Below are 15,697 nucleotides of genomic sequence, written 5' to 3'. Positions count from 1 at the left end.
TTATAGCTACCAGAAAAGCCTGAAGTAGGTAGTGCTCCGAGGTAGGCGCGCCGAAACCCGGCCTACCTGGCTGCTCAAAACCGCCCAATGTAGCCTCTCCCCACCGATATTACATGACCTCGAAACCCAGCAGATGTGAAAAGGTCGCCAGATCGAGGCACAGATTCGTTGGGTGAAAATTGGCAACTTCGTTCCCAGCAAGTGTCACTCGAAACTGAAATATCTCTGATGATGTATATTTGTCAAGAGAACAACAACGAATTCGTCACACAGTACAGAGAACAAACATTGAGATTTGGAAGTAAAGATTCTAATATTTGAAAGGGAAAGTACTTATGCTTGTTTGCTGTGTTAAACGTCATGTAACTCACCAAGTTACAGCAATTAATGGACAGGCGACCGTGAGAGACCACCATAGCCCCTGATAGATGACCGAGTTCTATCTGTTGCTGTTGATACATCTGCCTTTCTAGCTCATGCTTACAATCGGTCCTTGTTTTCCTTCCTAACACCAATTAGCACGACAATCTCAGTGGAGCGAACTAAGATGTTAGAAACACCATAATTGGGGCAACAATCTGGTCACAATAGTGAATTGTCTTATGAGGTAAGAATTCTGGCTATGCAGGGTCTGGACTCAGTCATTTCATCACATTCCCATGCTGTACCCGTTTACGACTTCACCTCCGAGACACAAGCACACGGTAACGTGGTTGGAGGCAGGGGAAGTGTATGATTTCTGATGCCTTCTGAAACGCTACACAGGCTCTTACAAGAAAGAGACCCATTACAATGTTAGCTGCTGCCGTAGCCGCACACTAACATAGTTGCCCTCTTTGTGACCCCCACCCCTAACACGCTACTGGGTTCCTGTTTTGGCTAAACATGTAGCTGGAAGGGAGGTGCTGGTGAAGGGTCTCAACTAAATGCCTTTAAAAGACTTCCAGGCATCCCTCCCTGCATATAAATTAACGGAAGCTGTTTAAAATTCCTTCTGTGTTCCGCCTGTTAGTTCTCACCCAAATGCAGCAGGGCGATGGCCAGCTGAGCTAACTCACCCGCTTAGTGACCCTGAACCCTGGCTAAAACGTGCAGTATGTTCAAGTTAAAAAGAATTTGTACGAAGGGATAGGGGGCAGCGCCATCTGTTGACGTAGATACCCACTGAGGAATGCTACATCAAGCTGAAAGAACCTCCGAACAGCCCAACAGTTTGTCCTGCCTTCGCCTAAATCAAAATACCCTTCATTGGTCAAATACACCGCATTGCCCTGGCAGGGATATGTCGCCCGCAAACCTGAAAACAACCTGCAATATTCATAGCCCAGACCTAATTAAACGCGAAACAGTGTACATTGTCGGCCTCGAGCACCCAGCCAGAACCATGGTAACATATATAACTAAATAACCTTGAAAACTGGAATACGAACCACGCACTGCGTATAAGCCTGCCCAATGCCCTGCAGGTTCGTGCGCGAAACCAAACAAAGTAAAACGGTTAAGCTGGCCGTCAACTGCGGACAACGAACGATTGCATAACTAGTCGGACACCCCAACCGCCTCCACGCTTATTGACATGCCAACGCCCATAAACAGCAATCTGTACAACTGCCACCTAGCCACAGTTAGCTGTAATGCCATGACCTCTGCAATTTCAAAATTCCTTGAGTCACACGTTTCCAGCAACCCAATAACTACCTAGCAGATCCCCACTCGCGGCCTAGCCAGCAGGCACTGTAACCTCTACACGGACAGCCGCCACCTCCCCATAGGCATCAGCACTTCGTAAAGGTAGAAACGGGCTATCGTGCCTCGCACCGCTGCCTAGAATGGCGAGCCACAAGCCGGGCCTCACAAGTAGCTCTCCTTTCCGGTACATGATCCTATCCCCGAACGCGTAGGAGGGGGGGGGTAGAGGACACCCAAACCCAAGCATTGCACACACGCAAACGTAGTACTGAGCACGTCAAACCCATACAGCGACCTCAACACTGACCGTAGGAGTTTGCCTGCTATTAGGACTCCCTTCTCACATTATGCCCCGGCACTAAGTTGGCACCCTTCATAAAACGGCCTATCTAGCTCAGCTACGCCGCGGCCTGACTGGAATAAGACCTACAGTTTGAACTGATTGGGCGCGCATAGCAATGGTAAAATTGGAGCCACCCGGAAGGTAGCAGGTATGCAAAGTTCTGTGGCAAAACACCTCTGCCATTACCACTGAACGGCCAATAATTTCTTGCGCCCCGTCCCTGACGCATCAGTCCCTCGGTCCTCCGGCTACGGTCGGGAACAGTAATCAACGCTTTGGTGTCATCAGTGGTCAAGGAATGTATGATGTCACTTCCATTAACCCCCTTAATTTGGTAAATGTCATTTGGAGTTTGGTCAATACATATAGTGAAATTTGCCGGAAGGGGTGTTTAGTTGCCCTCCTTCTGGAGACACGCTGATGTCGTTCTCCCACCCCTACTTCACAGCTTTTGTGTAACTCCTGCACCGCTAAATTTTGATCAAAATACAGCGTCAAGAGAAAGGTCTCTACTTCTACTTCGAAATATTACAGATTTGTGTCTGCATGTTTTAAGATTGCCGCTGATTATTACTCTTATTCTTTCATTTACTGTGTATTTTTTGTTCCAGGGGACATTTTGATCATGTCACCTGAACTGATCTGTTTAGTCACAAAATTATGTAAACCGGAGATGCTGCTTTGCATTTTTTAAGATGGCGCATGGTGCAGATGCAAAGGTGCGTCTCTCGGAGATAGCAGATTACTTCCAGCGCTATATGCCGCAGTCATGCAATTTTATTTGGATTTACTCTCATTTGTGCTGTGCCTCCCAGGGTAAATAATGCCTTGATTGAAGTGATCTGGGACTGGGACCCGCCACATGCCTCCGTCTCAGGAGAGGCAGCCCTGTTTGACAAACACAAGCAGAGCGCCGACTCTTGCAATCTGGGCCATCTGGCACATGCAAAACAAATAAAGTCGCGGACAGACACAAATACACACACGCACACACGTAAGATCATGTACTCATCCTTTGCACATGGTCCAGCACAAGCGAGTGAATGCACACATGCAAAACAATTAAGTCGCGGACAGACACAAACACAAGTACACACACACGCACACCAGTAAGATCATGCACTCATATTAACACACAGATGCGCGCACACATGCATGGGCATAAAGAAACGCACGCTGAATAATGCCCCCACACAGGTGTACGCACACTCGCTAACGCACGTGCAGACACCAGCACACACAGGCGCACACGCACAGGCAGCGGTGGCAAGGGGGTTTATTCTGCTGTTGCTAGTGACTCATTGGCTCTGTGCCAGAGAGAGGCGGAGCCAGGCAGTGCGGGGTTTTGTCTCCCAGTCAATGTTGCCAGATTGGGCTACTTCCCGCACAAATGGGCTTCTTTTTTCCCAGGTGTGCGGGAACAACCCATGCCGGGCGGGGGGATAGTTTTTGGGCTTCTTTTGTGTTCTTGTGCGGGAAAAACTGGCTTGGGCGGGCGCCCACAATCACACACACACTCTCAAAGCGCATCGCGCTTTGCACACAGTCACTAACTCACACGAGCAGAAGGCAGCCATAGAGCGAGGTCTGGCATCCATCAATGGCCTGGCTCAGGCCTTGCTACATTCTTGCGTGTGTTATCTTATCTTGCTTGTCAGTATATTTCATTTGCACGGTGCACACACAGCACATGCGCGCTGTACCTGGACGCCCCCCCCCCCCCCCCCAGGTCACCACCTAGCTTTGTTGCTAGGTTACAGTTGCAACGTTGTGGCCTGGAGACATTTGCCACTGTAAATTACAATGTGGGGGCCTCGTATTTTTTTTATTTATTTATGCGATGTTATCAGTTCTTAATTTGTGCCGGGATTGTGAAAGGGATTGATTTGTGTGATGCTTAAGAGATTGAACTGCGGAAAAAGTTAATTTTGACATTTCCACTTTACCGATAAAGCAACCTATGAACTCCAACTATCCCAGGCCACTAAATCAAGAGAGATTCTGTTGAAGGCGCGCAGCCTTCCTCCTAGTCGAAGATGGGTTTGTGTGATGACTCAGACAGAATTCTGTTCGTGTCGTGTCTGTCTTCTACCCTCGTTAGATAAGGAAGGTTAAAGCTCCAGGGTTGTCAAGTTTGTTTTGCACGGTGCTTCGTTTTGGTCATTAAGGGTTTTCTGAGCACTTCTTTAGCACTTACTGAGGCTAACTCATGGTTATGATCACACGATAACGGCAAGTTACCGGATGTGCCCAGAGGCATTAAAGTCTCTGATAGGTGCTGGGCACACTCACTTGCCTGCACTCGTGGTTACCTTCCACTGCAGGCTGCACACTGCACCACTGGTCCAAGAATGCCCACTACTACCTTTCACCAGCATCCGCTGCTGATTGGGGGCATTGCACTGGCCTGGTACTTATTATAAACTAGTTCGGGGCTAGAAGCAAAATGCACTTTTCCAAAGCTGCTTCATGTTCATAGTCTAAGGTGTCCAAAGCGCTGCGAGGCACAGTGGACTACTCTCACAAACTAATACATTTTAAGAATGTAAAACTCTTGCACCAAAAGGTGTATGCTTACCAAGTGGCATTGCACCATGTCCACCTTGCGTGTGTGGTGTTCTTGCTTTAACTTTGATGATAATTTGTGCATGATTTCAGACTTGCTAGTTTGGGCTGGTTTTTGGGCTGGAACTGGTCTGATTGGGCTTCTTTTGGGCTTCTTTTTGAGCGGCTTTGGGCTTGGACCGGGTCTAAAAATCTGGCAACACTGCTCCCAGTGCAGGGTCACGCATCCCTTTGTGCTTCGATGCAGGCCAGGCTGCTGTCGGCATCCTCTGCCCTAAATCCCTCGGCACAAAGGTGCAGGCCTGCTACGCTTGAGGGAAGAAAGATCCGTATGGAAAGCACTCGGCATGACACCTCACAGGACCCATCATAGCCCTTTACAGACACCCACACACTCAAAATGGCTGCCCTGATTAGTGTCCAGCCCAATAATCCAGCTGTTCTCCACCATCTCCTAGGCGCATAGTGGCCACCAAAGTTACCCCGTAATCGAGTACGGAAAGAACCATGAAAACGCCTGACTTATCTCCCTGCCTGCGCAGCATGACAACCCGAGCCCCTCCTACCGGTGCTGCTGGTGGAAAGAGCCCAAAGTGATATGACGGATCACGGAATGTGGATGCGCTCGTAACCACTCCGTTTGCCCTATAGGCGAGTGAATGCATCCTCTCCATACGCGACAAAGCGACGGTAGGCCCCCAGGAACCCGACGCTGCAGGGAGAGCTGCTCCCCGGTCTCATCAAGCAGACATGCCGCAAAAAAGGACCGGGCGGAACCACAGTTCCGCAGGAGCCAGGAGCCGCACAAAACCCCACCTAAGATCTGCACGCTCCTGGCCCGTGCTGCTCCCTCGTCCTGAAAACAACTCCTTTCCGGCCCCCGCGACCCCGCAATAGACGCATGACAAGCTGGACAAAGAGGAATGGCGCCTCCAGGGGCACAATTGTTCTGACCTCCACCCTCGCTGTCCAACACCGGACAACAGTGCCTACCGAATTTCCCCGGACTCGGTGCTAGAGATCAGGGGTTTCGATGCGACTCGGCTAGTCGCTTGCCAACACCATGGACACTCGTACCCAGCGTGGAAACATCGACCTACAAGAACGGCCACATTACTCCCAAAACATAAACCCCCCGATCACTGCTATGCTCGGGGTAGCAGACACCCCGCATATTTAATGGCTAAACGCAGATGCACGCGCACGACAGTAGGCCTATACAGTGCTGTGTTGTCCCGTTAATCAACCCTCAAAGCCAGGCTAACATGATGGAAACCGCGCTCAAAGCCCCGCCTTACCACAAGCATCTACGTATGCAAGGACCCGGTAGGAGAGAACCCACAAGCGCCTAGAATGTATTCACCAACAAGCGCCTAGAATGTATTCACGATTATGGGATGCTGAGGGCAACAGGACCGTGGAGGGAGACACCAACGCAGACACCGAGGGACAAGGAGAGTGACTGGCGAAGAAGAAGGTAACCCGCCGGAGCCAGCACCAATAACCCCACATACACCCGGACAAAGAAACTTGCCAACACGCTTCTCATCCCTACTCACCGTAAGCAGAGCAAACAGCAGAACGTCGGACACATCATATCGACGCAAGACCGGACCTCTATGGCCAAGGACTGTTCATGGTATACGCCCGGCAGGCCCCCTCAACTCCACCCAGTATGCCCTCATAACAGTTCACAATTCATAAACAGCAACTCTCTGTGCCGCAGCTAAGGCCTATAGTATTCTGCCCCTGGCTATGCGAGGAAAACCGTTACTGACTTTACATTCAGGAAACCGATCAATGCCCTGAGCGCCAATAAGCCATTTGCTATAGTGCTTCTTACAAATACCCCACCATGAGCAAGAGACTTTCGGGAAATGTCAGTGTTTTTAGGCTAACCAGGGTGAACCAGAAGCCACCCTGACCGGAGAGATTACTGTACAAAGGAACCGCAGCGTTTTTGCATCTCACACCCGAGTCCCGGCCTGATCTCTTCGCTCCCACCGGCAACAGACCTCAAGCGGCGGAATTCCCTCTACACAGCGCCGCTGCCTCCCCAGACTATGTGCACCAAAACAAAGGGCTTTGCACAAAGAACCCACGCCCGCAATGCCCCCTTACTAACAAACCGCAATCGCGTGACCGCACGCTAAGTGGTAACAGTGCCCTAAACTGAACCATCGCTAGACCTGGGGCCTGCCTGCCACGAGAGGGAACGACTCACCGCCATTGAACACACGACGACCGTAGGAAACAGGAAAGCGGCGAGGCAGGAGACGAAACAGCGCAGAGCAGCCCAGGGAACGAGCGCGGCAGGAGAGACCGAGCAGCGTTGCTGTGCTCTCTATAAACCTCTTGGGAACGCCCACCCCGCCAGAGGGCGCCATCCCATTGGTCGCGCCCTCCCATTGGTCATTAGCGAGGATGGCGGCTCAATAGACTGGCGCGCTGCAGTTCCTCTCGCGCGGCATGTGGTACTAAGACGCTGTCTCGCTCAGCTCCCCTTTGCGTCGCGCGGCCAGCGGCAAAAAGAGTGGTTTTAGTCATTTTCACCCTTCCAATAACAACGTTGGGCAAACACAAACAATGTGATTAAAGATTCAGTTCGGTACTCGCAAAGATCGAAGCATGCAGAGTGGCTTTCATTGAACAACTAAGTGTGCCTGAATTCCATTTCAGCGACACATAAAAATCGGAGACAAATAAAATGATGTCTAGTCGCTTTAGATAGGTGATGAAAGATAATTAAACAATTTCTTTTCTGAAAAGCGCCCGCAAAGATAATCTTTGCTTTTCTTTAGTTCCCCCTGCTTTTGTAGAAAATATTGCACAGCAGTTCCGCCTGCTGTGCAACATGGTTTTAAAACAATGACTCAGTCAATGCCGGCAGCATTTCTTACGCTTTTTTTCTTGACTTTAAGCCATGTTGTACAGAAGCTCATGCTGCTCTGCAACATATCTTAAAAACATTGGCAAAGCAATAGATCTCTCATAGCTGCAACCTATTGGCTTTGCCAATGATTGTTTAGCCTGTGGTTTTGAGTGACCTTGAGATGATGATGAAGCCCATACTTTAATTAACTGCCAAGTGCTCCATGCAGTGCTTTAAAACTTTTTCCAAGGATCATATAATCATATCTATAATGGAATGATGACTGAGCTTTCCCAGCAATAGTTCTAAGTGAGTTTTCTGTGGTATTTATTGCGTAACAGCAGACCAATGAGTGGGATGTTAGATTAAGCGAGAGTTGCTGGAGATTAAATTCCAGCCTGATCTGTGATTGAGTGGTAAGGTTGGGCATAAGAAAAATAGACCTATAAAAATAGATTTATTTTAGCTACAAGCTGAAAGAACATTTTAGGCATAATTCCCCCTGTGTGTGGCACTTTGGCATTGCAGCACCCACCCAACAAGGAGCACGACCCCAGGATGAACTATGCCACTTCGGTGGGTGACAGTCTGTGCATCCTGTAAGCGATACTCTCATTGATCTGTTGTGAGTCCTGGCCTACTATTGGGATTATTTGAATCTCCATTTCTGGCCTACTATTGGGATTATTTGAATCTCCATTTCAGAACTGATAAACAAAAAGACTTGTTCTGTTGTTGTAAAAGCTGTGGCTGATTATAGACTAAATATAAGTCAGAATTACATGTCTTAGTGGGTAGGGTTGAGATAGTGTATGATGTATTGTCTGACAGGCAGTTGCTTTATTATTATTATTATTATTATTATTATTGGGATTTGTAAAGCGCATGGCTGCCCTAAGGCTTCCCAGCGCTGCGCGGTCATGTAATGAATGTGGGCCAACCATGTCTTAAAGATATTGCATAAACAACCATGTCTTGATCTCTTTGCGGAACTGTAGTTCTCTGTCTATCTGTATTCCAACGGCAAGGAGTACCAGAGTTTGGGAGCTAGGTGGGAGAAGGATCTTCCTCCCCATTTCTCCCTTCTAACGTTTGTCTGTTTTAGGCGTTCCTCCGTGCTAGAACGCAACTGTCTCTTTGAGATGTAGGGAGAGACTAGCCTCCTAACTTTTTTTGGGCCTCTATTGTGCCGTCCTCTATGAATAATAACCAGTGCCTTGAATTATATTCTCGCTTCTACCGGGAGCCAGTGGAGTCTGAGTAAATGCTTTTTTACTTACTCCTGTACCAGGATGTTACACAGCAGCCTTGCGGCTGCATTCTATGCCAACTGCAGTCTCTGAGTAACATACTTAGGTGCCCATAAGAATAATGAATTTCCATAATTCAGTTGCAAAGTGACTAGTGAATGGACCACTGTCTTCCTTATTTGTATGGGAATTCTGTCTAGGATTTTACGCAGGCTTCTGAGAAGTCCGAAACAAGTTGCTGTGACCTTCTTGGCCTGTGTCACCATAGAGAGATCAGTTTCTAGCCAGAATCCTAGGTTTTTTACTTTTTTTGCGGGAGTGGGTGGATTACCTAGGCATGCAGGCCAGTCTATGATGGGCCTGGATATTGCTTTGTTTCCAAGGAGTAGTAGCTTCGTTTTATCACCATTTAACTTTAAGTAACTTGTCGTCATCCACTCTTTAACTTTTACCAGGCAGGAAGATAGTCTCTCACCATCCCTTCTGTTTTTTGGGTCCAGGGAAATAACCAACTGCGTATCACCGGCATACGAAGTCATGGATATTTCAAATATACCATGATAGCTGTTAATATAGACATTATTGAAAAATGCATATACTGTGGTAATGGACTTAAACCCATCGCCGCAGAGCTAATTCCCCCGCGGTGCGGGGAGGGGGGCCGCGCGCGGCGCCGCGGTGCTGATGACGAGCTCGGCTCATCATGCAGCACGGTGGCCGTGTGCTGATGACGAGCTGAGCTCGTCATGGCCACGCCCACTCAATGGAACGCCCAGCACAGCTGGGTAATTATCCCAGCGTGAGCGTTCCGTGGAGGCCATGACGAGCTCAGCTCGTCACCAGCACACGGCCACCGTGCTGCATGACGAGCTGAGCTCGTCATCAGCATGCAAGGTGTTAAGATCTATTGAATCTGATATATTAAGCAGGTTACTGAACATTTAGGTAGACCAACTATATTTACAGTGTGTGAGAAAGTGGCTATATATATACTGGACCAAAATAAGGTACAGTGTGTATAGAGTCCCCAACCCCCAGAGGTATAACAGAGGTTAAAGCCAGGTGTGACCTTACTCTCTAAAGTGGTAGCTTGGTCGAGCAGTAAGGCAGTACCAGGGGACAGTGTAAAGCATTTGTTGTACCCACTCAGTCAGCAAAAGGTTTCACACACTCAAAGACTGAACTCCAGGCCAATTGTTTTTATATCAAAGATATAGTTATTTTATTATCAGAACCAACAGGTATCAAGATATAATGTTCTCAATATGAGAGGTCTCAGATGAGTACTTTGCAGAAAGGCAAAAAGCTTTGTAAACACAATAGGTACAGGGGTTGCAGTAGGCAACACAATTCTACACACAATTTAGCATTGAGCTCAATGGGTTTTCCTATATAAACACAGTTGATTACTTTGTAGATTACTTTGGTGATTCCAGGACTGGATCCTAGATTCAGTCCTGGGGTCTAAGCTAAAAATAACTTAGTAAAAACGTTTTAGTTATTGCAGTGATTTTTCAAGAATATAAAGCTATTTTAAAAGTTCACACTTAGAAACTTTTCAACAGTAATCTGGCAATGTTATCCAATGGGAGAAAATTCAGGTTGCAGGTAAAGTACGATCTTGTTACTTTTGTAATCCAGTACTGGATTAAAACAGGTAAGTAATTGCATTTCAGTATTTCGTATGATTTTTAAAGAATATTTCAAGTTTTCAAAAGTAGACAGAAGAAATTTCATAGAAAAGCAGACGATGGATTCCTATGGAGAAAATTCAGGTTGCTAGTAAACCCGGTAAGGATTACTTTTGCGGTTCAGTACTGGGCTGCAAGGTACAGTACTGGCTTCTCCCCTGATCACAGGTGAGTACTTCGGAATTCGGAATACGGTTGCTTTTATATGAATATTTTAAGTTTCCAAAACTTCACACTTAGAAGATTTTTTGAGTTAAGTCAGTCAATGTTATCCAATGGCAGGTACATGAGTTACCGGTTTCCAGGTGAGTACTCGACTGGTGAAGATAAGGTTCTGGGCATAGACTCAGGGGTCCCCCAGGGTCAGATAGGTATAGTTGGTTCACCCTCAGCGGCACCGGGGCGGCCGGGTGCAGAGGTAGTTAGGCCCAATGTTATCCAATGAGGGGCAGGGGCCTCCGGTTGGTGGCTGCTGGCTAGCAGGCCACGCAGCTGTGGGAGAGGGGCTCCTGGTCACTTGCTCAGGGCAAATGGGGAAGTAGGATAGGGCAAAGGTGGAATGGCCAGCGGCACTCGGGCAGCTGGGTGCAGGGTGCTTTTGAGCCGTCGGGCGCTCAATGTTATTCAATGGGAAAGGTAACAAACGAACAAAGGCTGCAGGCTCGGGGACGGAGATTCTTCAGGGGCGACCACCACTTCAAGAGGTAAGTTGGGATCTTGGAGCACAGGTAGGTACCCCAAAGGAAGGCACAGGGGGCTGTAGTGTGCCGGGTGCAGGGGTGTCTTTAGGTGTCGGGAAAGCTTATCCTCAGCTGGTCGCGGTTGGAGGGGCCCCTGGTTCTGAGTCTGCAGGCGTCGTCTGATTCGTCGAGGAGGGTCTTTGGGCACTGGACTTAGGGTCCCAGGCGCCAGGGGGACGTCCTTGTGGTCTTGGATCACATGGGCACGGGCCGGGCTCGGCGGGTGCAGAGTGGGCTGGTCTGGAGCTTCCTGGCTGGCACCAGAGGTGTTGTTGCAGCAGAGCCTCTGCTGATGGGAGTCCCAGTCTTTAAGAGGGTCAAGGCAGGCAGATCCTCTGGGTGTCCCAAGGTTGCTGTCCGCTGGAGTCTCCGGGGTTTAGGCAGGAGCAGGTTCCAGGATCGAAAGGCCGGTAGGGCTGGGGCCAAGTCAGTTGTGGTCGTCCTGTTGTTAGCAGCTGCACGATGGGTCTTCTTCCTCTTGATCTTCTTTCTACTTTTCGTATCGGGATCTGAGGAAGGAAGGTTCAGGGTGCCCCTAAATACTAAATTTAGGGGCGTTACAGATAGGGCAAGGGCATGGACCAATAGGTCCCTGCCCTGGGGTGGGTACACCCCCTAGCCTGCTTCTCTCCTGTGGGAGGGTTGGCAGGAGCCTAGCTGTGATTGGGCAGGGCTCCCCATCTTCAAGATGGCCGGAGCCCGGGATCGTGCTTCACCTCACCTCTCCCACCTGAGGGGTGGTGTTGGCACAGGCTGGCACACCCGCCTTTCTAACGTAGGGTTTCCCGCCAGTCTTTCCGCCAGAGTGGGGGGCAGGACTGGTGGGGGCCAGTTGCTGAGTACAGCAAATGGTCTGGAAAAACTCACGGAGGCGGCATGCCCCTGAAGCTTCCCCCTGCCCATCCTGGGGGGGGAGACCTAGCACCTTGCCCAGGATGTGCATTGTTGCAGGCACAGGAGAGTGGGGGGCTCCCCACTCAGGGTTCCAGCAACATGTCTGCTGTGTGGCAGCCTCTGCAGCCACTCAGACTAGACGTGGATGTAGGTTAGGTTTTCATGGGACAGCTCTAAGATGCCCTCTGGTGCATTTGACATTAAATCCCACACTGGCATCAGTGCAGGTTTAATGTGCTGAGAAGTTTGGTGCCAAACTTGTCATTCTTCAGTTTAGCCATTATGGTGCTGTGGAGTTCGTAATGACAACCTCCCAGCACCATATACACTTAATGGCATCACTGCACTTACAGTGGCCAGGAATGGAACTCCCCTGAGGAATAGAAGGAAAAATAGTGAAAAAAAAGAGATATGGTCAAAAAGATCAGCCTAAAATATAATCCAGAGGCCGCCTCCACCCATGGTACTCTTAAATGAGGCAATTAAAATGGCTGTGCTTGGTTTTTTTATGCAGTTTTCTGTCCGAAAATCTTTCCCAGATATGCCCAGAAGTTTTCTCCTGGTGTAACAGAGCCTGCTAATGGCTACAGATGGCTACTAGTTGCAGCAGGCGGACACAGAGAGAAGTGCAAAGGCTCAGCTTCAGGTGGCTCTTGGCTGCTGCGGATTGGCAAGCAGAGAGTTGTGAAGACAGCCTGCCACCTTAATCACTGGCTCAATGAGTGGGAAAGATGCCACCAATCTCCAATAGCCCTGCAGCATGCTCAACCAGCCCCTATACAGGTTCCCGAGGGGAAGAGTGGTGAGTTCAGCAATGGTGGTAGTGACAGCAAGGCTGTTGAGGTCTGCATACTCAATGTGTCCAGAAGCACCAGCCCGCTCCCTCATAAGGCTTAATGGGCCCCACAGGCCTATGAACAGCCAGGGTAAGTGGGAGTAGGCAAGTTCAGTGCAAGCTCAGTGCAGCTTCTCCCTTCTGCAATGGAGGAAGTCGCAAGCCAGCTGTGACATCAGAGGGATTATTGGTGAGGAGCAGGGAAATTCAGAAACGTGAAACAGACAAACAGCAGCTGAAATGGCACGGTGCGCCCATGGCTTCCTCATCAATGTTAAAAAGTCAAAAGCCCCAGTCATGCATTATGAAGGCCCTGGGCATCTCCACCCGTGATCTGGTCGGAGCGATACGAGGATTCATGGAAGCAGGGAAATTATGCCTTACAGCCTTACATTTCCATACTTTTCACAAGAACAGTCTGTGCTGCAAGGGAGCATTGATGTTTTTTAGTTTGAGTATGACCACAGCACACATAATCGGATTTAAAGGTATATTTTTGATGTGGAGACAAATTATCGAGTTGGCAATATCGAGGTTCTTCATTATCGTAGCCAAAATATTGGGAACCAAAATATTGACAGGAAAGTATGTATAGTGTATACCTAACTTGTATATAGACACATTGATGCGTATAACTTCATGGTACATAGATGTGTTAAGAATAGTAAACCTATATGCGCTTACATCCTTGATATGTTGGTCCTCTGAATTTTTGTCATAATATTATGGTGTCACAATATTGCCTTCTCAATATTCCAGATTACAACCACATGTTGTGAATACATAGACTATAGTGTGCAATTTGAGCCCATGAATTATGGTTATGTTAGACAGTAGCAAGAAAGGGAACACAATACTTCAACATGTAGGTCAAAATGCATAAAAATAATTTGGGTCTGACTGCAGGAGGAAGTCAAAAGAAGAGCAAATGAAACAGCACTGTGTCATTGCACAAACATTTTACAAACTATGGGGCAGATTTATGAGGCTCTTGCGCCTCCTTGCGCCGCAATTGCGTCACGTAATGTGACGCAACGGCGGCGCAAACAATGCGCCCTATTTACAACGTGACGTATCTAGGAGATGCGTCACGTTAGAAACCCCTGCGCCATGAGGAGGCGTTCCTGCGCAGGGGGGGGGGCGTTCCTGCGCAGGAACGCCTCCTAAAAGTGGCTGAGTGAAATCTATGAGATTTCACTCAGTCACTTTCTACGTCAAATCCTTACGCCTGCTTGAAGCAGGCGTAAGGGTGACGCACCATACATTGAACAGGTGGCCCCTGTGCATTGCAGGAGTCATGTCGCACTTGCGACATGACTCCTGCAATGCGCCGCCCGTGCGCCGAGAGATGCGTCACGCATCTTCACTGCCTTGCACCATGGTGCGCCGCATCATAAATGCGGCGCACCATGGGTGGCGGAGCAGTGGCGCACTGTGGCGCATGTTAACTGGCGCATCCCTGGGGATGCGCCAGTTAACATAAATCTACCCCAATATGTAAAGAGGTAAATGTATTGCTTTTATCTTCGGTCACCTTACATGCAATAATTATTGTAACCTATACATTTCTTAATCTACTCTGGCAATTTGTTGCCTTTGAGAACACCACAATTGATCTAAGGGAAGTACCGGGATGTATGTCATGACAACCCGGGCTTTACCCCGCGCTGCCATTACGACCCATCCTTTACATCGCAAGTCATCGATGGATTGTGGAATAGTTTAATTTTCTATTCCAACTCCAGCCCACGTTACAGTAGGGAAGGTGTTGGAATAGAAAATTTAACTATTCATTTACCAACAGCGCCCTCCAGCGCAAGTCGTTCTAACGACTTGCGTTGTAATAGCAGCGTCGTAATGGCAGCGCGGGGTAAAGCCTGTGTTGTCATGGCTGTTTACCAAGTACCGAGTGGGAGGAGAACACATCATGAAAAGAAGATCAGAAAGGTGTATTTTTGACAAAAAAACAATAAAGCTATATTTCTGGTCTAGGTGGCTTCTTGTAAGGTTGCCCACTGAGCGCTGAAAAAGTTGTTAATATCTTAGAGTATGAGGCACTACCATTTTGACCTGGAAATGAAAGTATGCCAGTAGAACATTGCACATATCTCAGAATTTGAAAAACACGAAGGAGGATAGTGGCTAATTTTGATGTAAGGCAGAGCAACAACCACAGTTTCTACGCATGCTGTATTAAAGGCAGCAAATAAAACTGCTATATCTACTAACATATGGCGCTGTTTTTGTCTTATCCTGCACTGGTTTACTGTAGGCTGTCACGCGCCATTGTACACATCCTTGGACCACGGTGAAAGGGTGAGTACATTTTGTCAAGCATATGTCTTGTACTGTACGGAGAAAATTCTTCAATGAAATATAATGCTTTAACAAAGTTTTATACTTTTAACTACTGTGTCTGTGCTTTGTACACTGCAGCATACATGAACAGTTGGAAAATTTAGAGACTCTTTAATTTTGCTCCACCGTTACACCTGCCTTGAGGGAGCATAACTTTTTGATGCAAATCCCTCTTTAAAAATGTTACAGAATGGGGATTTGTGTCAAACCCCATGGGCGAATGCATGGGAACACCCATATACCACCCATTGAACACTCTATTGAAACAAAGTAGGCGCCTTTTGTGGATGTTTATGTTTGAATGTGGATGTGTGTAGCGGTATGGGAATGCTTTTGGTTTGATTGAATGAGTGAGTGAACTGTGTGCCAATCTTTTATTGTTGCTTGTGTCCTACGGCTGATGCTATATTTTTTATGCATGTTTCTTTGAGAAAAATTTATATAAAAATATGAGAAACAA

This window comes from Lissotriton helveticus, chromosome 9 (genome assembly GCF_964261635.1).
Source record: "Lissotriton helveticus chromosome 9, aLisHel1.1, whole genome shotgun sequence".
NCBI lineage: Eukaryota > Metazoa > Chordata > Amphibia > Caudata > Salamandridae > Lissotriton > Lissotriton helveticus.
The sequence above is the reverse complement of the archived record's forward strand: the minus strand, read 5'-3'. Positions refer to the sequence as shown.